The sequence below is a fragment of the Vidua macroura genome, chromosome 5, assembly GCF_024509145.1.
Source record: "Vidua macroura isolate BioBank_ID:100142 chromosome 5, ASM2450914v1, whole genome shotgun sequence".
NCBI classification, from domain to species: Eukaryota; Metazoa; Chordata; class Aves; order Passeriformes; family Viduidae; genus Vidua; species Vidua macroura.
This window is the reverse complement of record NC_071575.1, coordinates 9,270,511-9,298,331: the sequence shown is the minus strand read 5'-3', so window position 1 is coordinate 9,298,331 and position 27,821 is coordinate 9,270,511. Positions and strand designations below refer to the sequence as shown.

The window sequence follows — 27,821 nt, the reverse complement described above, 5'->3', positions numbered from 1 at the left end:
GTAACAATCTGCAAACCCACTCTGATTTACCATTTGCTTATGCTGTGAATTTGTAAGTATCTAGTTTAGGCTCTTCTGAGCTATGTGACTGCAAAAGGCAGTGCCAACTATTTTCCACCCTCTTCTGGTTAATTGCAGCTGTGGTAAAGGGACTTCTGCCAACGGACCCACAATGCTCTGTTCCACAGGAAGTCCTAAGATCTCTTCCTGCACAGGAAATTTCCTGTGGTCCAACAGACATTCCTCTTGGCTTTTATCACTCACATACATTTGTTTTGGCAAATATCTGTTCTTAGGAACAACAAGAAAAAGACAAAGAAAAAGCAAACACTGCCATCAAGAAGGAAAAAAAAAAGGCAGCTATGGTTAGAGTAACAAGCATGATCAAATTAACCTCTGTCACACATGAAAAAATATGCTACTGAAACTGACTTGGGAGGTTTGCTACCTTAGACATTATTCAGGAAAAAAGTCTCTTTGATATACACAGATACAATGTTTTTTAATATTCCACACACAAGTTTTCTTTCACTTTTAGAACATTTTACTGATGTATTTTCCTAGAAATACGCTAGGCAGTATAAAAGGAATTCTGGAGCTTTCCTCTCTTTGCAAACTTCATGTAATTATGGCCCTAGCTCTGATCTCTACCACATCATTATCAGCAAAGTTAACAAAAGGAAAAGCTTAAAAAAAAATGCTTTGGTTGTATTTCACGAGTCACACCCTCCTGCTGCAAATCAAGGACTTCCCCAATCCTAATCATTCCTCATAAGCACAAGAAAGTTATTATTTTAGAAAAGGGAAGATAATTCAGTTTCAGTCTTGCAAATTCTTAAAGCTATGAACCCCAGGAGACATCAGATAAGATTTTCAGATGCCTTTCCATGCTTCAAAATAAAGGTAAGGGCATATGGGAACTCCTAGAAGTGCTCAAGAGAGTAAGAGATCTAGATTGCATATTCACTCCTGAAAAACCCAAAAGGCACCTGATTGTTACCTTCATTCACCTAAGAAAGAAAAGTCTAAGAGCAAAAGGATCAGATGGGAAAATCTTTTTCACTATGAGGACAGCCAAGTGCTCGGATAAGCTGCATAGAGGTGTGCAGTCTCCATCTTTGGAGGCTTAAAAGACCCAACCTGACAAAGCACCAAGGGACTTTGGCCTCAGAGCTGATCCTGCTTTTAGCAGGAGGTTGGAGTAGACACCTCCTAAGGTCCCTTTTGACATGAATTATTCTGTGGTCCTAAATCTCTCTGTAAATGCAACTCACTACCATTTAAGTTGTAATTTGACACTACTTGAGAGCAGAGTTAGAGTTTACTATCCCAAATAAAAGACAGAATTTTTGAATGAACTTCAGTGAAAATAAAGGGGAACAGATGATATCCTGTAAACGAGGTTTTTCAAATAATTTAGTGAATGCTTATGATTCCAAACTGTTCTGAAACTCACTTAGCAACTACAGTCCCTTCAGTCCTCTTCTCCCTATATCAGCTCCTTTGCTAGGCTTATTTATCCTGACAGCAGACTAAGGAGAACAGTCAATAGAAGCCTGACATTCCTTCCTATAGGCTTTTCCTGGGGTTTGTCAGCCTGCACACAGCATAGAATCACAGAAAAAAAATGAGGTTAGAAGGCATCTTAAGGCATCCCCCAAGTCCAGCTCCTGATCAGAACAGGGTCAACCAGAGCAGACTGCTCTGGGCCACACCCACTTAGGTTTTGAGTATCTCCAAAGAAAGAGACTCCAGAACCATTCTGGGTAGCCTGTTGCAGTGTTTGATCATGTCCCACTAGATGAGCTTTTCTTCACTGTAAATAGAATATTTTGTGTTTCAGTTTGTGCCCATTTTCCCTGTGTTCTTCACTTAATTCCATCAAATATTTATACATAGTGACAAGACACACCCAAGCATTCTTTTCTTGAGGGTAAATAGCTGCAGCTCTCACAGCCTCTCCTTTCATGTTAGATGCTCCAGTCCCTTAATAAACTTCATGGCTCTTCACTGGACTTCCTCCAGTATGCCCATTTCTTACCTGTACTGGGGGGGATAGGACTGGACAAAGCACTGCAGGTACAGACTCCCAGGGCTGAGCAGAGGGAAAGAATCCCCTCTCTCTACCTGCTGGCAAGGCTCTGCCTAATGCATTGCGGGATTGGTCTATCTGTGATACTAAGGCAGAAAATATCATATCTTTCTATGCCACCATCAGAAATATTATATTCTACTATCAAACATTAGATCAGGCCAACCAAGAATTCAAACATGCAGGTTCAGAGGCAAAGCTTTTCCTTTAGTTTTTAAGGAAAGCAGATCACTAAGAAGTCAACCTTTTTTTTTTTTTTTTTTTTTTAGAGGTGATGTGCTTTAGAGGAGTTGTTTGCAAAAAGAAAAACAAGGCAATGAAAAGACTTCAGAGCTAACCTTTGTGAGACAAAACTTCGTTAGGAAGTCACCAGGGATGGAGTGATGGACCATGCAGGTATGAGCACAGTGGCCAGACTTCAGCAACCTTCCCACATCGGGGGATGACTGAAGCTCACTCCTCACTCAGCCAATCCAAGGCAGTAAGGAGAAGTGCCAGAGTTAATCCAGCAGGTACTACAATAGATGTTTCCCATTTCCAAGGAAGGCAGTGTGACAGAGAACTATCCTACAGTAAAGATCAGGCCATGACACCAAGGACTGCCAGTTGGACACTTAAAGTGAGTTTAGCACTTAGTTTTCTTCTGAACATCTAATAATGCCACAAAAGCTTTAGCTATCTATTTATTATACTTTGCGTATATAATTGCACCATTTCCTGGAATGTTTTGCTCTCTGGACCAGATAATTTGTTATGTTGAAAGTGCCAATGTTACACCCTGTCTAGTAAAAGTCATTACTCTTATGCAGTTTGAAAAATCTGTTGTGGGCATTGTACAATCCATAGAGAACTTGGAATTTTATACACATTTGTACATTTGCTAGTACCCAGAGTTGGTTTCCACTCAGGTTTCCAAGACTTTTAGGGACATTTAGATTTGTATTGGGATTTTATTTTCCCCATTACACCTCCCTAAAAATGTGCCTGACTTCTCACTATTTCCATTCTTCTAGCCTTCAGACACTATTTCCTCATTGGCAGTTCCTCATCTTCCTCTCCCATTCTCAGACAGTGAGACATAAAAGCACTGAAATTTAAATGCATGCTTAAACACACCCATCTGCAAGTTAACAAAGAAAGAGAAATCTAATACAAAGTAGCACAGGATGACTGTAGTTTTTGAAGAAGGCATAGCACATAGTATAAAGAAAAAATACATCAGGTAGCCCGGATGATAACTGGCTATTTGATCACAATCCATCTGTTAAAGCAGCAACAAATTTCTGCAAATCACCAGCAGCTGACAAAGCAGATGCAGACACATGCACACTGAATGACCTCATGAATTCCATCAGCACACGCAGGTGTGAACTAAGAACATGGATGCACTGGGTGCATATCTGATCTCACAGACTAAAATGGGCTGACTGACTCTGAGACCTGCTGTGATCTACATCACAACAAAATCCCATTCATCAGCTGTTCATAAATGCATGTGCCAGATAATCAATAAGCAAGAAGAATTATTGATGCAGTGACCTCATTCAGCACCTTGTTCCTGTTTCAGAAAAATAAACCTTCTCACACTTAGAAGGAAGTCCTAACGGTCAAAGCTTAACAACCCCAAGTATTTCTCAGCACAGCCCCTGAATTGAAAGACAGAACAGAAACTGAGACATAATTAAGTGTGCTTAGAGGTGTGAGCAGCAGTCATGTTGCAAGCAGCTCTCTGAGAGGGGAGCACAGTAAATCCTAGGAGATTACAGCCTGCAACCACCAAAATGTGCCTCCTAAGGAAACCACCAGGAAACAGGCTGGTAGGAGAAAAATATTAGAGCTTTTTTGTCTTTGTTCCTAACAGCATTTTGCTAAGTTAAAAACCATAACACCCATCATTTATGTGGCAGAAGCTTGGATGAGATTGACTTTAAAGAGATGACCAGCACCAGGGATATGAACTCCTGAATTTTGGGTGAGCTTCCTTTGAGAAGCTGCAGAGGACACCCCCAGTGCTATCCAGCTGTATGGTATCTGCCTCTGCATCCACCTCAGAGGGATGTGACATTATTCACATGGCATAATCAGCAAAAGTCAAAACATTGTGTCTCAATATTCAACTTTAAACATGCCCTTGCACATGCAAAGACCACTTATGCATACACCAACCAGTATTTTTATAACGCAATGAAACAAAGACCTTGCCTGAATAAAACAATGTAGCAATGGTTTTCCTGCAGTACACTTAAAAAAAAGTTAAAAAAGCTGATGCTGGACCATTAAATCATAAAGCAAATCACTGACAGAGCTTATTACCACTTGACTTCTTTTGATCCCTATCAGACTTCTAAAGAAGTAAGTCTCATTCTTCTGGTGATACCCTTTCAGCTGCAGAGAAAAGGTGGAAGGCTTTTGCAGGAGCACAGCAGCAGGTGATTGAAACTCCTTAAGGGACCTTGTCCAGTTGTATTTATTCTAATTTTCCTTGGGATGATCACAGCTTTCGTGATTTTCAGATTAAAAGTTTTCAGAAACCAGGGAGGGGAAATAATGAAGACTCAGGGTTTTTGTAAGAGATATGATACAGCCTCACTTGTTTTCTCCTTGTCTTGTGTGTATATGGAATTTACAATTTAATACCAAGTTCCTATGAGAGGACAATGAACCACAGTCATTGTGTTCTGGGGGACATTCAGACAAAAGCTGAAGGAGCCCTGGCACATGTGAACATGTTTACAGGACTTCTCTCTGCCTCATATATCCTTTTAAAGCTGAAAACCGTGCCCTGCCAGGAAATAAACTTCAGGAAAAATTACTTCCTTGTCCTTTTTTCTTCAGTGGCTGCTCTTACATTTGAGGAATAGAGGCTTCACGCCCATAGATCAGCCACTATAAAAACAAAAAGAAAAAAACACCATAACCAATTAAGTGCTACTATCAGGCTGTGGGGAATGTATTTTCACTGCTTTGGAGAGCACAGATGGGAATTACCAGATTCTGCATCTTGCACTATTGGTGCCACCTCTGCATTTTCTACTCACCTGTGGCCTCTGTGGGCTAGGCAGGCTGGCTGAAATTCAGATGCAGCACCACAAGACTGCATTTGATGGGACCCTGTGCATGATAGCTTCACCAGAGTAAAGCTGACTTGGAGAAGCCTCCAGGAGTGATGTGAACAAGCACTTCAAAAGGCTATTTACCTATACCTCAGGCCAGAGTTTTATGAGCACTTTAGGTTGGTTTAAAGTGGCACTGTGACAATAAATAAGTCCTACCTATTCCCATCTTGTGTTCCAGTTTTCACACAGCTCCCCCGAAACCTGTTAGTGTTCAAGTAGCTGTACAAACATCAGGTCAAGGAAATTAGCAAGGTAAAAGAACCAAAACCAGACTATTTTCTCCCAACATTAGTTTTAACCCAGAGGAATTTCTCAGTCTGAATATTTGAGCAACAGAAATTTTGCCAGCAGCCAGCCTGCAGGTGAGAATAACAGCCAGAGCAGCAGAAGGGCAAGACTGCCATTTTCAGCAGGAGCATTACATGACCCTACTTTACTGGAGGGTCCAAACAAACTGGAGTCTCCATTTTCCCTTCTCCAAAATGGACAATAGTAATAACATTAATACCCCCTTCCTCTGGAGGAACTCTAAAAGTTTTGAAAGTCCCTCAACAAAAATGGTATTTCAGGATCTTGGTGGGAAAGCATCATCATAATATACACTCACATTTATCAGCAGCCAAACCAAGGGCTACATTAGCAAACAATCCGCAGAGAATGCTACTGTGGTCAAAAGCACAGAACACGACCAAGGCTTTCATATTGCCTCTATGCCACATATAGACAATTAGCATGTTGTCAAGGTCTTCCACTCCTTGAGCCTGTGAAAATACGTCCAATACATTGCCTTCAGCATACCGAACAATTTATTCATAAAGGAGACTTAATCTCTTAATGGTTATTTGCTGAAGAGCATCTTGCTGTGTTGAAGAGAATTACAATAGCTGATGGTTGGAATCCTTGTACATGTTTTGTTATTATTGTTTTACTGATGATTAAAGTCCTAACTGTGAAGGAAATGCCAGGGGGTGAAGCGACTGACAAAATGCCGAGTTTTCTAATTTTTTAATTTGTTCAGTTGACAAGTGGATTTTTCTTGGCTTCCCTCCCCCTTCTGATGCTGTACCATCCAGTTAAGCTTTCTCTATCACTTTCCATGACACTTCTGTGTCAGCAGGGAAGTCAGTGCTTGGGAAAGCAGGAAGCACCAGCCACCAACAAAGTCTCTACTACGTAGACTAGAGAAGAGCCACCTTACATGACTCTGCCTCAGCCCTGGGATAACCCTGAGACACAAAGGTCATTTTGAGCTTTGAGAACCTGTTTTGCTCTCTGATTCCTCCAGGCCTGGCAGATACACCTGAGTTCACAGATACACCTGCAGTTTGTTTAATGATAGGGGATGGATGTGCATGGACAGTTCTTCAAAGAGAGGACAGATACCATCCGTTCACTTAGCAAAAACACTGGATCACCACCAAGTGTTTATTTATGATCACTGCTGGTATGATTTGGACTCAAATCAAATCTCTTCATGTTCCCTTGATCCAGCCTGTCCTCCCTTTTCACTGACCCATTTCTCCTCATTTTGCTCCTTACTCTATTCTGTGACTGAAATAAAAATTGATGCTTAGTGGGTCTTTAATGTATGCTACATGGTTTTCATACGTGTGGGTTCTGGAAAAGTTAAGATAGTGTGCTGTTTGAAGAAAGATTATACCAATAAGGACAGAATTTAAAAAATTAAAAAGACCCAAACCACAACAGACAGGAGATATAACGAGCCCCATCTTCAAAACATTTGAATTCTGGTGTGTTTGAGGACATGGGAAGAGAGGGAAGAAAGTTGTTAGAGCAGATCCATGTATTGCAACCAGACCTTACATAGCTGAAGTTCTTCCATGTCTCTGTCTGTGGCTACAAGGGAGGCTGAGAGTCAGAGGACACGAATTATCTCAGTGGAACAATTTCTCTAGTGCAGCCTGAGATTTCCTCATCTGTCTTCTTTATTATCTCTGCAAAGATTCCTGTTTCAGTACCTTGTTTCTTGCACTACAAGCATGGAATGTGATAAAGCAGAACCTGGTCCAGAACAATCACAGCCACATGAGTAATAGACTGAGACTGAACTTTCTAATTTCCTTTAACGTTAAGAACACCAGAGAGCCTCATGTGAAAGACCTGACTGGAAATGCTGGCTCTGAACCAACCCCAGCAACACTGTTTCTTTGTTTTCTTAAGCTCTTGAAGATACCTGGACTATGAGGAGCTTATGTCCTCCACTTAAAATTGCTTATTTAAGCTGAAACTTGTAATGCATTACTGCACTAATTTTGTTGGATCTCACTTGAAATAATCAGACAGCTCTCAACTAGCAACAACTTTATGTCCTTCCTAACTCACTCCTCTATTGTTGCTGACACCTCTGTGGCACTGCCAAGGAGCATGTTTTTTTCAAAGACAGCTACTGTCTTTTAATAGTCACCTCTTTATATTTACATAGTTAGTAGCTGTCTTTATATTTACCTGCAAAGTAAATATCGGAAATCTATGACTGACAGAAACCACCCAGGTTAGTAAAACAACACTAATGTGAAGTACTTCCCTTTAGTTACATAAGTGTAACATGTGCCAAGCCCTTTAAAAGAAGACATAGGTAAATATCAGTACTGGTCTCAAATACTGAAGCTTAATTCTCTTTTCCTTTTACACAAGTTTTGCACCGCTGCAGATTTTTTTCACTGATATCCCTCTGAAATGACATCAGGAATATCAAAAACCCGTTTGTCAAACAGTCAAATCAGTACCTCTTAAAATGAATTACGATTACATTGCCTTTCATACTACATGAAACATCGTAGAAAATCTGCAGTTGTTTCTATGTGCTGGAAGAGGAACATGCAGCAAAATCCCACAGAGGAAACTAAGTCAGAACTAGTCTTTCTGAAGTTCCCAGCATGTGCATTCAACCACTGGAAGTGAAAAACCATGCGAACTAGTTTTGTTTAGACTAGTAGCATCAGAAACCTTTCCCAAAATGCAGCCATTGTCTGTCAGTGTTTGCAGACTCTCATGTCCATTTGGGGGATGGACTGTGGAACAGAATTAAGTTGCCAACAACACATTCAAAGTCCTGATAACTACAAATGAGGAAACGTGTCCCCGGCTCACGTTTTGCTCACTCTCTGTGCTCTTCCGAGTTACTGTTGTAACTCTTGTGCTACAGACTTTCCATCCATCCAGTGCTGACTTTGGAAACTCAGATGTGCTGGGATAAGACACTATGGGGCTCCAGCTTCTCCCAGCATTGCTTAGGGCAAAGGTATATTGCTGCATTCAGTTACCCTGCCTTAAATGGTCTTTAAAGGCAAGCCTGTCAGATAAACTTCTATCTGTCAATGCATTTTGACCCACATTCCCTATTCTTCCATTCCCTTCAGAGAGAATTATTGCTAAACCCCTGGAATAATGGAAATAAGCTCCTTTCATTGGCATATTTAAACATATTTTCTAGAAATTAATGTGTTTATCCTTGCAAAGGACCTTCTTCTAAATAGGAAAAGTAAGGAGCCTCATGCAATAAATTGTCACAGCCAGTAAAAGATTGCAAAAGGCTTGATAACCTGTAGATCATTAAATACAGCAAATAGGACAGTTTTTACCAATAATGCAAGCCTTGGGCAAACTCATGTAAGTGAAGAATGACACATAAACTCTCTGCTTGACAGTCAGATAAAGAAACCACATCCATCATTCTGCTGAGGAGTCTCAACAGTTGATAATCACCCAATAAAATGTAAGAGTATACTGATTCATTTGTATTCATTGACTAAGCCTTCAGAAAAAATCAACTGCTTCTGCTGGAATAATGTGTTTTGCACACATTTGCAAGTCACATGATACCAAATATGCCAGTTTTCTATCCCACTGCAGGTAGTGTATGTCTGGATCCCTGTTTTTCTTTTTCACAGAGCAGACCAAAGGTCTCTTGTGTACCCTCCACTCCTGGTTTCATAGAAAGCACCTCTGTAATTCCCTAACTCCTCACATAATCCTTTTGCTCCTCTCAACTCTCTCTCTCATCATCTCTGTCTGAAGTCTAATCCCTTCCACAAACATACACACTTTCAGTCTGCACAGGACACAGGTTTTTGTGACAAGTTATAACCATAGGAAAGTCAATAAATCTCAGGTTTTGCACACGTCTCAGGCACTCTCATAAACCTTGACTTGGGAAACTCTGCCGAGAACTCCAGATTCACATGAGCAGCACACAGGGCTTTAAGGCCTCCAGGTTTAGAAGAGACCCCTAAGTGGAACTGTAGGAGACTGGAGGAACGGTTGACTGGCCCAAGACTGGATAAGTTGAAATTTGCTGAGTTGGCAGAGTGCCTTACTCTGTCTGGATGTTGTAAAAAAGTATTTTAAAGTTCACAAGCAAAACCTGTTATTGAGCCTCCTGAGAATTTGGCTGTTTCTCCCGGGCACCGCCCAGGGCAAATCCAAGTATCTTCCCCTAAAAACATCAAGCAGGCTGGGGCATTAGAGGATCACCCTTCAGAAAGCATCCCCAAATTGAATTCTCTCTACACTAATCCTGTTTGAGCTCCATCAGCTCCTCAGACTGCTCCAGCCATTAATCCTGCTGGATGATTCTTCTAGAATCCCACTCCTCCAACAGCTACACATTTGACATGGGCTCATGGCCATTACTGGTTTTGGTTTTCACTCATGCAAAGCCAGAGGTTGGTACAGGATTTTTGCTTTCCTTAATCACTTAATTATCTTAATTTCTGTAAGACTCATCCCTACAATAGCCAAGCATCCTTGTAATAATGGAAGCTATAGCACTGAAAGACAAAAAAGGTATTCTGCCCTTACAGGCATAACAGGGCCTGAGATGAATTTACAGAATGGAAACAGCAGTAAAACAATACAACCTAGTAGTTCACTTATGGGAGAGTACCTAGGATGTACTCTGGTGGGCTTAAGGTTTCTAGGTAAGAATATAATGTTATTTAAGTACAGCATGTTGCTGAAAGCTGAAATGTACATCATTTCTGGGTTGGTGCCTGCATTGCACCTTTCACAGAAATATTTGTGGTGGAGCTGGAAATTCTTACTATATCCCAGAGCTGCTGTCACAGGCCATACAGGCCTATGAAAGTACAAAGGAAAATCTTTAAAGCACTAGGAAACACTTTAGACTTTCAGTGCACAGCTTTAACACCAACAGCAGCATTGTGAGTATTTTCCCTTAGTGCTACTTCTTTGACTGAATGGTAAATCTCAGGCAGCAGCCCTCCAAACAACTCCTGTGGTTTGGCACTGCGCACACACTTAGCCAGGTACTATTCATACCCTCCTGTGTGTTAAGTCAATGAACAGGGAAGAAGAAAGGTGTGTTTATTCTCTCTGTTCCAAAAGCTACAGAAAATGCACAGCTCTTCAGTGCTAATGCATCAGTGCTCATGTTTTTTTAGTAACTCTGATTGTTTCTTGAAATTGTGCAATTCGGCCCATGGAAATTTCCTTGTTTGCATAATTCTGTCATGTCGATGTTGTTAGGGTTAAATTCAAAACAAAATGTTGCAGGATGATAATTTTAAAACTAAACAATCTCTTCTGGTATTAGTAGGAGGGGCCATATTTTTTTGCTTTTCTGGCTTTTTTGGGAGAGGGGGGTGTGGTTTGAGTTGACTTCCAGTAAGGCTCAGAGGTCATTTGGAGTTGAACAAATTGCATTCACAAGTCATGCTCTTCTGAGCATAAGCAACACAATTCCCAGAGTCTTAGACATAACAGCTAAAATGGTATTTAGTAGTTCTGGCTCATCAGCTCCCAGATTTCCTGGTCACTAGTTTAACACATACTAGAAAAACCTGAATTAGTAACAATGAAATACGGAAGTTCTATCCTACAGCTTTTCCCTTTTCTGACCAGAGTTTCTCCTGTGTGTGCAAAACTCCATCCTTAACCCCTGGACAGAGCTCTTTGCAGACTGCTGCTCACCAGTAGATAAAGCATTAACCTGATTTTCATGGCAAATCCAACTCATCTGCTACTGTGTCATGCTTGTTGTGCCTCCTTTGCGCTTCTCTTATTCCTTTCTGAATTTTAGGTTGAGGCATTAAGCTGCACACTCTCATTTATGGCAAATAACAGCAATCAGGCTTTGGTTTTACTTATTTTATTATATCAGAATAGTTTAGTGTTTTCCAACGAGGGCCATGGATCTGTAGCTGCTAATGGTGTAAACAGGCCCACTGATGATGGGTTAAAAAAGAAAGAACAAGGAAATGTCAATGACATGTGCTTTTAAAACACTCTTTCCTTTTCAAATAGTTAATAGAAAAGAGCTAATTCTAAGTGGTGATTTTCATTAGTCAATGGTACGTCACCAATGGCCTTTTCCAGGAAATGCATAATCAGGGCACTCCCTCAACTCATACTGGATTTAAAAATAATAATAGTTATTTCATATTACTAACTTCCTTAGAAAGGAAATTTCCCTAAGAAGAATACCATTTTGTCTCTCTTAGTTTATCACAGGTATAAGCAATCTTAGTGTCAGTGTGAAGAAAGAGATCACATCCCTTCACCTGCTTCAAAAAAGCTGACTGCCCATCCTCAAAAATGTTTAAACCAGACAGTTATGGTCACATTAGTCAAGCTAGGCAGAGCTGAATCTCTGACATGTGTAAAAGAGTCGAGGGAAATGCAAATGATTATGGTTTTGACACAGCTGAACTGAAAATACATTCTGTAAAAAGGACAAATATTTTCCTTTTCAAATTCTAGTTCATGGATTTCAGAGAGTCTTTCAAAGTATTTCCAAGAAGGCTTTGAAAGATAATTGAAAAAGTAAACCTACCGTCAATACCCCTTGCTTAGTTGAACTCGCTTGCAACCTGTCCTGGAAAAAAATTAAAAGAGAAGCATTGGGAAAAAAAAAAATGCAAATTACTAAAGACTACGAGGAGTTTGACTTTGCCTGTCTTATCTGTACCTTATGCTGTATTTTAATTCAGGTCTTCACTACCATGTTATCCATCTTTTAGTAAAGTAAGTTACATGAGGAGCCACATCTTTTTTCACCCTTTCCCTTCAAGTAACATTTGTTCAAATACCAAGAGACAAATTTCCTGGAGAAAAGTCTTTCTCCAGGAAAACCCTTCAGCAGTTAAGAAGTCAAACATTTTCATATACAGTCAGACATAGTGATTGAAAATGTCTAAATAGGGATTGTGCAAGAGAGGAAACTCATGTCCCTAAGTTTTGTCTTTCAACCTCAGTGTTCTCCACACCAATCCATGGGAAGTAAATGCAGCTGGTGTAGGACAGCCTCTGTTACCATGCTGAAATTCCATCACAGTGACTGCTTGGGCAACATACCAACCAGCATTGTTGCACACCTCATTTCCCTCCTTCCAGATCCTCAAGAGATGAACCTATCTCAGCTCCCAGAGCTGCCTGGAAAGCTTTAATTTATTCTTAATTTAATAACTCTCTCAACACAAACATATAGATATTCAGGGGAAGTAAAACACAGTTGAAGTGTTTACATTTCTTTCCTGTTAACATTTCTTGCTGCAATAGATTTGTGATTGTAAATTACACTGAGGTGAAAAAGGAAGCATTTCAAATGATCAGGACAAAATCCAGTTGGATAAAACACCAGTTACTGTCCTGACAACCCACGACTCAGAACAGTAGAAAAATCTGAAGAATAGCTACCTGGAAATGATCTTTGGCTTTCCTATTCCTTCCCCAACTTTTCCAATACCAAACCTGCTGAGCTTTCACAAACATTGCATATATTTCATGCTGCACTGTAGGAGAAGCAAACAGTTTAGCAAGAGAAATGCCCACAAATATTTGGTAGCAGACAAACATATAACAAAAGGAACTCTTCTGGAGCAGGGACAAGTACCATAGCCCAGCCTTCTAATTTCAAGAAGAAATACAGGCTACATGGAGGGACAGAGCTCAAGATAAGGCCCTGAAACATCATCTGCAAGAGAAAGGGTAGTAAGATGCATCCAACCTCACCTTTCCAGCCTTTCCTTTGTCCTCAAAGACCTTCCACTGGTCTTCCATAGCTATTCCTATGACAGGAGTAATTGCCCACAATTCATTTAAACTTCATCATGGCTAGTTTTTAGCTGATTAGAGAAATCCCTATTGACCCACTATTTCAGAAGTGAAATATAAGATTTCCCCCTTCTGCCACTCCAACAAGAATGTCTACCAGGAATCTGTGAGCTTTCCACGTGGAAGCAGGAATAATACCCTTAGAGATCAGTCGTGATTTTCATGTCCCTTTTCTACCTCATTTCCTTCCAGCACTCTTGATATCATGCCAAGAACAAGCAGTGTGTGCATTTAAAGCAATAAAAAAAAAACCAGCACAAATTAAGTGTCCTCCCACCCACATTTTACTGGAACTCACTGTCATGAAGCTGAACAGTGATTGGAATGGCACCTGATTAACAATGCAAACTTGTTACACACAAAGCCTTGGTGAAACTGTTCTGTTTTATAAGCAGTGCATCACTGTACTCTCACTCAGATTTCCTCCTGGCATGGCTATAGCTGCCACCATTACAGGATGCCACCTGGATTTTATTTCTGAGTAGATTAGAAGTAATTCTGTGTAGTTTTTGCTCAGAACATAAGGGTGACAGAAATGAGTACCATGTTGTCTGGGGGGAGATAACATAATGGGAGCTCACAGTTTGGAAAGGAGGGATGACAATCCCACAGCTGTCTGAGGCTGTGTCAAGCACACAAAGAGAAAGAATTGCACATCACCCTAGTCTAAGAAGGAGGCAAGCAATATAGAAAGTCCAGTGACATTTCTTTAGGTGGAGATTAGCTGATACATTAGCAAGGACAGAAAGAACAGCAACTTAGGCAAACAGAATGTCGTCTATTCATTTTAATTATTAATTTAATGCTATCAAGAGGTGGTGACAACATAAAAGTTATAAGCCCAGTGTTTATCCACTTTGGGGTCCTTTGTACTTGACTTCTAAGCCATGTGAACCCCCTTTTTCTAGTTTTTCTTTACATAGGCCAAAAACTTGCTTTAAACAATACAAATAGAACGTCATATTCTTTCACTGTCATGGAACTAACTCCATTATATGCATTTTTAAGAAAAAATTCCCAATAACTACAGCACTTATTATAAAATCATGCAGTGCTCTGCCAGTGATTTTAGTGCTTCAGAACTCCAAAGGAACTCACTAAGCAATGGAGAGGGATAAGACCTCCTTGGAACAAGGCACATAATGCACACCAATTCTGGGGATTCCTGTGAAGAATTAAAACACCTTTAATTGCCAGCCAAATAGGAGGCAGGGAATAAAGGCTTTCTCTCCAGGGAGAAAAGAAAATGCTGATGCCACATTTGTATCAGTGCATGGCAGATCACTTTGTGGAACTAGGTGTTGTGGGCAGAATCACCCATCAAGTTTAGAGACAATACAGTTGAGACAAAGAAAGGCAACACGAAACTCTCACTTTTTTGTTCCCCCTACCCCTGTGCCATCTGAAATTATATCCTCCATCTCCAGGTACAACGTATTTGGCAACCCTAGCAGTCTGATCAAAGCTCTTCACCCAGCCCAGCTGAGCTCACAGCTATGGGCATCTCTTGGGGCACAGACACCCACAAGCACTCGCCTTCCCTTCTCCACAGAGCATGATGGGGCAGAGCAGGGAAATGTTATGAGCTGGTTGGTGCCCATTGGAAACAGCTTGAGCTCTCTGGCGATGCCCTCCCTCTATTGTGTCTTGACCAGGATGGAGCAAAGGTCCTTTTTTTCCTCTTATTTAACAGGAAACAGTTATCTGCAACACTTCCTCCCAGATATTTTCATAACCCCACCAGGGTTACAGGCACTGACTTAAAACTTGGAGGATATCCTGAATTTCTCCTTGCCACAACTGCATCAGCAGCAATGGCACCCAGTTTTGAGGACAGCCCTGTACCATTTCGGTGACTTCCACACAGGGCACTCACCCTGCCAGCCAGCACAGCAGGGCTTAAACCAGAGCTGACTGCTCCATGGAGGAAGGAACACATTTAGCCAACATTCCCCAGCCTCAAGCCCCTGTGTCTGTTGGCTAGAGGGGGCTGCAAAAGATAGATGACAGTGAAGCAAATAGCAGGGGAAGGAGAAAGGAGAGGGAAAGGGAGACAGGGAGGGCAGGTTGGGGGGAAGGATATGGTCTACTCTGGAGAATCCTGTCAGGATGCAATTTATTTTCCTTCTGCACTGGAGTATAATGGTGCACCGCCTGAGCTCTCTCAATAGCTGTTTTGAAGTGAACCAGGGCTGGTATGTCTTTAATTTATCATTTCATTATGAAACGGTTTCCCTTCCAAGAAGCCTTCAAGTCAGGAAGCTCTGTCTGCCCACACAGGAAATTCCTTTGCAGCAACTTCCCCAAAAAGGAAATTTCCCTCAGAAGTGAGCCCAGCTCATGCCTTTGAGCAGAGTTGTTTGAAGAGGCTGTGGCATGCGGGCCCCGCAAACACCCCTGCCTGCTTACAGCAGCCAGCACTGGGATCTGCAGCTCTGCCCTCCAGCTCCCCTCTCCCCAGGGACAGCCAGGAGTGTCCTGAGGGCACAAGGCACTGTTTTTTTACTAGAAAAAAGTTATCTTGAGAGAGGCACAGGACACACAGAGCTGCAAAAGAGCAGAGGAAGAGGAGGGGGAGCTGTAGAAAAGCATTGCAAACTATTCTAATCTCCCACTTGAAAATCAGGGGGAAAATTCTACACCCTATCTTAGATCTCTTCCAGTGTTATGTCGCAGACTGCACTCCCATGTACCATGGGTTTTATTTAATGATCTCAAAAACAAAGGAGAAGGGAGGGGAGGCTATACAGCGGGAAGGGGGAGAACCACATTTACAAAAATGAATCTCACAGACATCTTGTGAATCACTAAGTGGGAGAGAGCCAAGAACATCCAGGCCAGAGTGAATAACGACACACAGTATTTTATGAAGCACCTTAGGAAAGGGGATACAGATCAGAAGCACTACCAGTCTTCCAGCTAGTTTTTAATTTACCATTTTAAATCACAAATAATACTGAATAACTTCTTTTAATGACTACACTCAGAAACCCAAACTGTTGTTTGGGGCAAGAGAGGAAGCAGAACTGAAATTCATGTTACATTTACACAGATGTGAGACAGGGCCATAAAAAGGGGCATAGGTCAAACTGGATCTTGGACTGAACAACAGCAGAAAAATGAAAGCAATCCTTTGAGGGTGTATGGGAGAAACAAATGCCAGGGATAACAGAACTGCATATAGGGGTGACTACAATCCACTGGAGGCTTATATGCTATAGAGATAGGTTCTCCACATTTTTCCCAGCTTCAACTTCAAAATTTGTTTTTCAAGCACTTGGAGCAAACCTGGTCCCTAAAGCCAAAGCTCCAGGAGGTGGCTGCCTGTCCTTCTCTCCCATTCCCCCCCTTACCAGATAGCTTTGCCCTGTTCCCTCGCCAGCTAATTTACATGACTTTTTTTTTTCTCTCTTGCTGCCCTTGGCATTACATTCATCGATCCAGTCAGCTGTTGTGTAAAAGAGACTTTTGTCAGAATCGCTTAAAGGCAAATCCCCCCCTTAACTTTTCTTCTGTGGCCTCTAGCTGATGAGTTAGTTATCACCTAAAAGAGCCCTCTGGCGTAGCATATGCATACTGAATATATATCTGCTTGGATGGCATCCACACTACTGTCAAATCACTGGAGATGGCTATGACATGGGGAAAAATATAAAAATTACCATACTAGGAAAGATCCCCAACCCATCTACCCAAACATCTAGAGCAGTTGATGTATAAGCAAAAAGTGAAAGGAACAAGGAAACATGAAGCAATCTCTACTGTAATATATATTACTTGTCTCAGCCTCTGGTAATCTGTGTTTTAAGGAATTCATGAGCTGTGGTTGCATTGGTTGCATTCAGGCCACTCTTTCCATACTGACCACATGGCCTATCCCTCTCCACAGGTTTATCTGGCTCCTTTTAGAGATCCATTCACACTTTCAGCCCTGCAAACATCTTCCTGCAATGATTTCTTTCATGTAGTGATGCATCCTCATTCTTGTTTCTTTTAGACATGTTGCCCAATGACTTACCTTGGATCTCTGGATTTGCTGTTCTGTCAGGAACTGTGAATAATCATTCATCCTTCTCCAAACCAAGTACGATTTCATAGCCACATTATAACTTTCTCCCTGCAAACCTATTCACTTACAAAACTACCTTTTCTTTAAACTGCAGGGTCCTATTGCCCCTCTCGTTTCCTAGGAACGGGAGGACTGGGGAAGTAGTCTGTTCTAACTGGGTTCCCTAGGACACTAAAAATGACCACATGGATGAGACCACCACACCCATAGTGGGACAGAGTTTGAATAAATACAAAGGATTAAGACACCTGCCTAGGAATTCATGAGCTTTAACAAGCCTGTGTCAGAACTTCAATTGCCTAACAATTTTGGTGCAAAGCTGTGGAATCTATGCACAGTTGCTACACAAATTGGAGTCTGGTGACTGTTTTTTTGACAAATATCTTTGCTTAACTCTACAGTCAAGGGACATTCACAGGTATTACTGTAAAACCACAAGAAAAAGTCATGACCTACTCACATCAATAATTGTTTTCTGCTGAACAACCACAACATCCTTCTGAATGAGATTTCCTTGTACTGTGGTCCCGTATGAAAAACTGAGAAAAATTATCAAAATAAGAATAGCTTACTTTCATCCCAATTCTGAATGAAATTAACTAAATTAACTGAACAGTTAATTTAGTAGATGACCGTAACTTCAAGTCGTAATGACATGCAGGGCATTTTATTCCTGCTGAACATGTCCCTGCTCTTCCAGTTGTCAGGATCTATTGAATGCGACTGTCATGATGCTCGAATTATTTAAAGCATATGTGTAATTTATAGCTGACCAAGAGACATGTTTTGTAAAGCAAATTATAATTTTACAGCCTTTCTGTTGTTGATGTTATATGGACTTATAAAACTGTGCAGTGAAAATGCTTCAGAGTGGGGCCAAGTCATTTCAGGATAAAATTATCAGTGCAAGCTACCTTTATTCACAAAAGATTAGAATACTCTGATTATTTCAGCTTCCAAACTGGTGCCAAGACTATTTGTGGATTAGACTTCTTATTAGTACTCTTCAGGAAGTGGCTTATGGAGTGCATGCAGTAAGAAAGCATTAAAAACAGCTAACTGAGCCCCATCTACAATTTTAAGGCAACTTGGAGATTTCACACATATACTGCTGACTCTGTACACTTGATCCAGTAAAAAACGGACTGAAAGACCCCTTCAAACCTAGGCCTCTAGACTCAAACACAGCCTAACCCTCTTGTGTCTGCTTGTTGCTGCTGAGATGGGAGGACAGCAATTCTGAGCCTGCTTAGCAACTCCTGTGACACAAAAGGCACGTTCTACCATCTTCTGCACCCATTTTTTGTTTCATCATAGGCAGTAATTTTACAGCTCTGCCTAAAAGAAATGGTTGTAACACATTCTAAGTGTTAATTAGCTTCAAAAGGAAAAGTTACAGTCTCTCTGCATAAAACCTAAGTATTGGAGCAAACCTTTCCACAGGATCTAAATATGTACATGCACATGGAGATACATGTGTCAGACTAAAAAAAAAAAAAAATCAAAACTTATCAGCTTTAAAATAAATTTTGATTTTTTGATTGTTAACTCTTGTCTGCGTTCCAGTGGAGGTTTTGTGCACACATGTTCTCACTGCAAATGATGGAGCACCAGAAGGGCCATGCGTGAGAAGCTGTGTTCTGAGGGTTATTCGGGACTAGGCATATTCTTCCAGAACTCTAAGAAAATCATAATTATGGAGAACTCACCATAACAATACAGATCCAACCTATTTAAAAGACATCTGGATTTACTTCTGGGTGTTCTGTTGAACTGAATCAGTGCCAAACCTTGTGAGATTCAGCTATTGCTATTGCACACGCTGATAATGGTGTGGCAGGAGGCCAGCAGTAAATACTGACTCCTTTAACAGCCCAGCTGCTTCAGGTCTGCCCATCACAAACACAGCTCAGCTCACTATCACTGTTACCTCTGCTGTCACTCCCAGTTCCTCTGCTTGTTTTTCACTCTGCATGATTTTAAAACTGAGAGGGGGTGTAAAAATTGAAGATCGACAATGCTTTAGCTCTTGCAGACATTAAGTACTATCCCTTCTTTCTACTTTGCTGAGCTCCAAGGCTTCAAATCCTGCACTAATCCTTCTACTGCATGTGAGTGGTTCACCACCACTCCATACCACACACTGCATCCCTGAGAACATAATGTGGAAGTAGAGAATGACTCCTGTGAGTTGGTTATGCTCACTTTCAACAAGCAGAAAACCACCAAGCAAAAGCAGAAAACCACCAAGCAAGCTATACAGCAGTGATGAGACAAGCCTATGTATTTAATAGCAACATTTGTCACCACTGCCTATTAGTATTTAAAGAGCAGTAAAAGAAACCAAACCTCTAATAAAAAGAACAAGGTGCTTTGAACAATTACACACCGGGCAACACAGTAATGACTACCCAGAGTAATGAAGCTAAAAGCCCAGAGGTAGTAAGACTACTAAGGAACTTTCCAGGGAAGCAAGATAGAAAGAAGTACAACATAGAAAAACATAAAAAAAGGAACAAAGTAGTATTTTGTACAGAGGGTTTTTCTGACAAAACGCCTTCACTGAATCATGGAGAGGAAGCGAAAGCCAGCGAAGTTAAAAATTTAAGGAGACAGGTTGCTTGGAAGAAATCAGAACAAAAGAGAGAGTAGGAAGGAGGAACTTATACACATAAAGGGAGATTTCCCCTGCTAGGAAATACACAAGGACCCACTCAAGTGGCAGAACTGAAATGAGTAACTGGTTTGTGGACCAGTAGGAACTGGGGCTACTTCCTTCTCCACTACCAAGAAGGAGGAAGTACAAAGGGAGAAATTCTCAGTATTGCACAAACCAAACAGGCACAGTCATTCTTTCATCTCTCTTCCCGCAAACACTGGCCAAGTAAGTAGAAGCACAGCACAAGCTTATAAATTTACTCACACACACATTCTAGATAAAACCATGGAAATTGCTGGAGACAGTGAGACAACTCCTGTTCATTTCATCAAGTCCAGTAGGTCACTTTTTGCACCTATTGAGCTGGATCAACTCCAACATTTTCACCCAGGACTTGTGCAATTTTGTTCCTGAGGGTCAAGCCCTGGTTATGCTTTCTGAAGCCTCCTCCTTTACCACCACCACTTCCGTTGCTGGTGTCCAGGGTGGCCAAACCCTGCACTCTGGAGTCTCTACAGAGGAAGGGTATAAATATCACGGAATCTCTCTGCTGGCTTGAGTTGATAGAAAAGTTCTTTAAAGCTCAGCATCAAAGGATTCACTTTATAAGCTGCAAGCCTTGGTTCTTGTGCCAGCAGCGAGTTCTCCCCATAATTAATTAATGCCGTATTAATTGTGCATGTTCCACGGGCCTGTTGAGGAGGTGTGGCAAGGCCTGCACACGCAGATCAACCTTTCTGGTGCAGCCAAGAGAGAAGCACAGGAGATGGGAGGTAAAACCCCTCTGGGTGCCTACAGAGGAACAATGTGTAAAGCAATGTGCTCAGGGGCTATGGAGGGGCACGTGCTGAGCCCTGCCAGGTCATTCCAGCAAACAAGGAGCAAGAGGGGCACAGGGGAATCTACCACCAGCTGCACCCTTGTGCAATCTGCTCGGCTCCAGGCCAGCCGTGAGCGTCATCAGCTGCCAAGAGAAGCCCAGGGCAGCTGAGTGCCCTCACAGGCAGGGTTTGGCCACAAGTCACAAGATCCTGTGAAATCGCTGGAAGGAGAAAGGGGGAGGAGGAAAAGGGGGATTATTCCACCTCATCTCTGTTGCGCTGATCTCCAGCTCTCTGCTGGCTGCCGGCACTGAGGACGTGGCACCATGGCCTTGCAGGGGCTTTGGCCATGGTTCAACCAGTCCAGCCCAGCACATCCACCGCACTCATCCACTGGGAAAACCAGGGAGCGCTCAGGACAGGAACAAGTGGGAAAGGGGATAACCCAGCCGTCAACACCCCCAGTGACGATGCCCATCCTCAGCTGTGCCTCAGGATTTTGCTGGAGACCTCTATCCAACACAGCTATGCAGGACATGCCAGCCTGCTGCAGCACAAAAAGCAGGGACTAAGGTCCAAGTGCTGCTCAAGATGATTTACTAAGCACTCATCCTCTATAAAATTCTCAAGGCAGCAGACATGTATATTTTTTCAGCTGTAATCTGAATGACTGCCATAGCCAGCTTGAAATCTAACCTGTAAAGCCATTTTCACATTAGCTCTTGCAGCAAACTTATTCGTGTCTATAAATTTTTGGGGGGTAAATAATTATTTGTTTCTCTGAAGGCACCGTGTGCTTGGTGTTTGCTTTTTAAAGAACAAAAGAAAACAAGACTGGCAAGGGAAAATTTTAGCAAAAGTCCAAACTGAAATGCATGAAATTAAAAATATATGAAATAGAACTGTAAAAAGGGGGAAGATAATGCAGAAAATGCAGAAAGTTTATAAACTAATTGCACAGAATTGTCTCAGCAAGTGACTTTTAGAAAAAAGGAATTTCAGTCTAACCATGCATTTGCTACAGCGTTTTTACACCAAATGTGAAAAAATGCAGTTGAAGATCATGCTACTTATTCTGAGATGACAAAGCACCTTAACAAACTATACATAGAGAAGCTCTGAAATATAGGCACACAGCAAAAGCATTAAGAATTCTGCACAAAGCAGGTAATACTTTCCCTTCATAAGGGAGGCAAAATGCAATTTATATTTACCATATAAAAAGGTGGGTTTTTTTCTTTTACATTGTTGTGAGAAGGATGAACAGAAATAAACAGACATCTAAACTTTACAAAATTAAATCTATAAATGCAGATTAAAAACTTTACTTATCTGGAAAGCAAATGGGTGCCAAACCTAAGACTTTTACTGTACACTGTCCCTTTCTTTCAGTAGTTTGAAATAAAAGCTAAACAGATCTCCCTACATTTTTAAAAAATAAAAGGGTAGCTATTTATAGCTGCATTTATTGGAGCCGTTTCCTTATCAGGAAGTACGTAGCTGGGAATTACTATCTGCCTGCATCGGAAATTCTTTCAGGGATACAAAAACCCAAAAAGGAAATTTCCCTTCAAAAATATTCTGTGGGTTTTTTTGCTGCTGGTGAGCATTTAAAAATAAAATGTCAGTGCTTTGACCAGCTCACAGCCTCTTTGGGATGTTTATTCTGCAAACAAGAAGCTTTAAGACAACTGAGGGAAACATGAAGAAAAAATGCTCCTAGAGAACTGGAAGAGGGAGAATGCTGAAAACATAGTATGAAAAGAACCCTTTTTATCAGGATCCTGAGACAGTGCCAATTCATTACCAGTGCTACAGGATCTACCTCTGAAATAAGTGTGTTTCTACAGTTCTCAGCTCCTCTTGACTGAACTGTAGCTCAGTTCACATGTTCCCCCTGCACCCTCAGGGTAGGAGTGGTGTATAGCCCAAAAGACAGTGAAACTACCACTCTTCCTTTGAGAGGGGATGGAAAAAGCCCATACAGGGGTACCACACCCTCCTGCACCTAACAGCACCAGAAGCCATGCAGGACAGGGGTAGAATAATGCTTTCCTGCAGGAGAGGTTCAGGTTCTCATAGCCCATGGGATCCAGTGCTACAAGCAACTCTGAACTTGGAATGGTGAATCTCCAGCTACAAAGAGCCCCTCAGTAAGCTCTCAGATCAGAAAACTTCCACTGTCTCCAAATCAACCCCCATAACCTTTATCCTTCCTCTCCATTGACTGCAGAACCCCCCATACTGTGCCTGTGGACTCCAAAGGCAGGAAGAACATTGGAGACGTTAATTTAATTTTTACTTGTCATGGTATAATTTAACATTTTCATTTTCTGGTCTGTATAATTGCCACAGAGCTACCTGACCATGCTGCCAGTGCAGAGCAGACACTTTTTTTTTTTTCAGCGGGATACAAAAGCATAGGGAGATCAAAACCAGACAGGCAGATGGAGTAAATAAAGCAGGGTGCTTCAGGCTATTCCTGGGGTATGACTTCTATGCATAAAAACTCATGAGGAAAGATTTGGAGTTAAGCAAGTTTCCTAATGCTTTGACTCTCCAAAGCCAATCAGTGGTGATTGTTTATTAACTCACAACATCACCAACCATATGCCTATTAAACATGTAACTAACGCCCAACTTCTCGAACAAGGATCACTGCTACATTAATAGGACCATGCTAGTCCTGCACAAAACATTTTACACGAGAAGTGAGCACATTCAAATTTATTCATCCCACAAAAGTGCACAAGCATTCCACAAGGCTGAAATGCCTGATACATTAAGTGCTCCAGCCTCCCAAGAACCTCTGGAGAATGATACTGCAAAGAGGCTCTTGGCTGAGGTGTTGGACTGGGCCTCCAAATCTGGATGGAATCATTTTACCAAAAATGTCTTCAACAAACTCAAGAATCATTTAGCCCTTCTGCTGCAGCAGTAAAATGAGGAGTTCTAAAAATGGCATAAATCCCCATTTAATGGATATTTTACCAAGCTGTATTTGTTAAGCACCCTAAGGAGTGCCAGCACCAGAGAGGAAAGACATAAAAGTACAGCAGAAAGAAATCCAGCTTCTCATAAAGGGCATCAAATAATTCTTTTCTTTCTGTGTGTGTATACACATGACCTACCACATTAATTCCTGGGACCTCAAAGCTACAGCAGCTTTCCCCTTAGACACTGTAAGTCCCTCTCACTGCTGGACAGAGCTGTTCTCTCCCAAGAGGCAGCAGCTCATCTCTGTTAAAAGATCATGATGCTATGCTGTTTCTGCAGGGCTTTTTACCACACTTGTGTTTTGTTGCAAGGCTCTCACCACACAATGGTTTCTTATTGTGGAGTTGTTAGTCATGGCTTACACGCAGTTTCTCTTCTGTGTTTTCTCTAGTTGTATGGCTGTTTATGAATGCTGCATTCTTTGCATTCATTTTATTTCTTACAAAAATAATTTTTAAAAAAGAGCACGGGAACACTTACAACATAATACAAATGAAAAATCAAACAGACATTTGGGATGGAAAGAGAAAAGCAAGCTAATTTTAGGTACACTGATCTTGACAATGTCCCTTTAAGACAAAGCTAAAAATGCTTCAAACCCAGCAATACCATAAATGTCCTGCTGCTTCTGCTTCATATTTCTCTCCACACTTTCCAGGGGAATTCCACAAGGGATCAAGCTTGAATCCCATATTAAAGTGACATGGCTTCCTTTCCCCTCTGAATAGAGATGAACATGTATTTTGGAGATTTAAAACCCTACAGTGAAGCTCTCCAAAAGGGTAAAAGACTGGCTTAGCACCACTGGGACTCCCACCCACACTGCCAGCTTTCCGGAACCTGAAGCACAGGTCTCTTTGACCTCCCATATTAGGACTGAACTCCCATATTAGAACTCCCATATGCAAGTTCCCACTGAGGCAGGAAAGCTCTTACCTCTCCACACACTTCCACTGGGAATGGTCAGAGCAGGAAACTGCTGTTAACTCTGGGCAACAACCAGGCACATTGGGAAAAATAAACCACTTGATTCTATAATCTCTCAAGGAGCAGAAAGCAACTCACAGAAAGTCAGCTTTCTTTACAAGTTTTTTCACACTTAACCTGGATGCTTCTGCCATAGTCACCAGGCAGCAGTAAGAAGTTAATAGATTCAGGGTTAAACTCACCAGCTGTTTGCAAAAGTGACAAGTGAAGGGGCCCTGTGTCACTCCAGTGCAAACCCAGTGACAAGGGAGTTTGTTTCCTACAGGTGATGAACAAAGACCATGCCAGAAAAATGCAAAGCAGGATCTTCATGATCCAAAGGCCACAGTTTTCCCAGCAGAATCAGTAATGGTGTTTCACTCTTCCCAGTGCAACACAGTCTATATAAAACATTAGCATCTATATTCACAGAATTCACAGAATCACTGGGCTGGAAGAGACCTTCAAAACCATTGGGTCCAACCCAGCCCTAACATCTCAACTAAACCATGGCACCAAGTGCACATCCAGTCTTTTTTTTAAATACATCCAGGAATGGTGACTCCACCACCTCCCCAGGCAGACCATTCCAGAACTTTATCACGCTTTCCATGAAAAACTTTTTCCTAATATCCAACCTCTATTTCCCTTGACACAGCTTGAGACTATGTCCTCTCGTTCTATCAGCTGCTGCCTGGTGAAAGAGACCAACGCCCACCTGACTACACCTACCCTTCAGGAAGTTGTGGAGAGTGATAAGGTCACCCCTGAATCTCCTTTTCTCCAGGCTGAGCACCCCCAGCTTCCTCAGTCGTTCCTCACAGGGCTTGTGTTCCAAGCCCCTCACCAGCCTCACTGCCCTCCTCTGGACATGCTCAAGTGTCTCAACGTCCTTCCCAACCATGGCACAGGAGTGACTCAGACTGGGCTTCCCACCCATCCAAGTTCCCTGTTTGGATGATCTTTTTGAGGCTGGCCTGAGATTCACAGTAAGAAACCCCTGGGATGCAGGGTGGAGCAGATGAGTTCAATTCAGGTGAGCACCAGAGGGTGACTGTGGAACAGCCTACCTTAGGTTAGAGGCATGATCAGTGCCTCCCCAGCTCATGCGTTGTATCCTGTTTGCCCAACAACTGGACATAGCTCAGAGTCCTGAAGGAGCTTTGCTGGGGTTAACCAAAGTAATGGGTACTGAGGCTGACAGGATGGCTGGCTGGGATTTCCACACTCCAGTCGGCCTGTCAGTAGATTATTAACAGTTATAGACTGAAAGACCAGAAGGCACTTCTGGATGGACCCTCTCTGAATAGCTCACAATAGCTATCAGCTCACAATAAAATGTGCAAGACTAGCCTATGGTAGAAGACAAAGATGTAACAGCAAGATTAAATACTGCAATAAGGTGTTAGCAAGAAGTGCCATTGCCAGGCTTAATTTTTTTCTTTTTTTGTCATGGGTTGGTATTGGTTACGTGTAAGATGAAAAGCAGATTAGGAGGAAAAGGCAAGGGCAGTAAGAAGGAAGAACAAGGCTTAAGTGGCCATAATGTCAGAGAAGAGCAAAGCGAGGTCTAGGAGAAGCCAATAATTTGAGAAAGAGGCCAGCCCAGGTCCCACGAAAATCAGTGGGAATTTAACCACTCATTTCAGCAGGACCAGGATTAGTCTCACCCACTAATTTGACATTCTGGCCACCTCTCCCAGTCCCTTTGTCATATGAAGCTTTTATTTTATTTTCCCTGTATGTGCGTCAGTCAGTTTTGTTCCACAAAGATCCTTCCAAAGCAAATATTTTCATTGCTTGCTGCTCTAAATGTGGCTTAGGGTAAAGGGCTTTTTTTCCCATCTCACTGCATACTTTCAGTTCAGTGCATTGAATATTCTAGTAACTAAACAACAATATGCTTAATGCTTCAAAGTGGCTTTCCAGCTGCTAGCCAAAATTGTAGAATAATTAACAGGTGCCAAAGGATTAATAGAAGGAGTAGCATAATTAATAGACACTATACAGAAAAAAATGAATCCCTGGCAATCCTGAGTGTTGTTGTTTCCTCCACCTTCTCTTAATTGTTTCCTGCATTCCTTTTATAAGGAAAAAAAAAAATAAAAGAAAACTAGTGCCCTTAAAACACAAATGATACATATAAGCAACAATGCATGATCAAAAGAAAGAAACTGGCAACAAACTGCCTTCAGGAATAATAAATGCCTTAATTTAAAGAAACTGCCCAACTACCTGTCCTACCCTACTACTCATGTCCACACAGAACTTTATTGCACTATATGGTACAGCTAAGGATGCAAAGATGCCAAACCAATACAGAAGCACTAAGACTAGTTCCCACCAAATCAGAGTGTCAAATAATAATAAAAATAGCCATGCAGAAAGATTCCTATGAAACACTCACTAAAAACTTAAAGGCCTTTAATATAATATTTGCAGAAAATGAAACAAATTTCCTTTCTGTCCTTAATGAGGGAAGTAGAACAGACCATAATAACATGGGGCAGAGAGATACTACAATAAAAAATGTGATCTCACTAGGTGACCAGGCCTGCATTCTATGAAGTTTATCCAAATCAGCTGTGACGTGGAACTTTTCACACCCTGGAAAACCAAAGACCAGAACCCAAGCTACACAGGAAACAAAAAGCACTCAAATGATTTTACAAATAGGTCTTTAGCTTTCCCTACCATCACAACACCCCAAAAGTAAGTGGAGTCAAGACAACACTGCAGTCCTAAAGTAAAAGTTCTCCCCTATGAGGTGGATGCATGTACTGTGATATCTCAAGTGTATCACTGCACTCTGAACATCGGTGCAAACTGCTGGGGGTTCAGAAAAAAGGCAACAGCAAGAAAAATTAGTTGTTGCCAAGAAGAATTGCTTTGTGTGCACAGAAAAGTATATGCAGCATGTCTTACTATGACAGTGGGCTGCAGACATATGAAGGATGCCAACAATAAGGGGAGAAGAATAATTAGTTCAGAGGAACAAATGAACTTG

At 41.6% G+C, this 27,821-nt stretch overlaps 1 protein-coding gene across 8 annotated transcripts in view; it reads right to left on the bottom strand.

Annotated features, from left to right (window-relative positions):
* The window catches only part of ETV6 (ETS variant transcription factor 6), a 129,021-nt gene that overhangs the window by 49,294 nt on the left and 51,906 nt on the right, over positions 1–27,821 (bottom strand). Inside the window, exon 2 of one of the 8 annotated variants that reach the window (XM_053978061.1) lies at positions 12,023–12,064. The exons of the other annotated variants lie outside the window; for them this stretch is intronic. The gene's annotated coding sequence lies outside the window, so the exon portion shown is untranslated. The remainder of the gene's footprint in view (positions 1–12,022; positions 12,065–27,821) is intronic. 8 annotated transcript variants of the gene reach the window in all.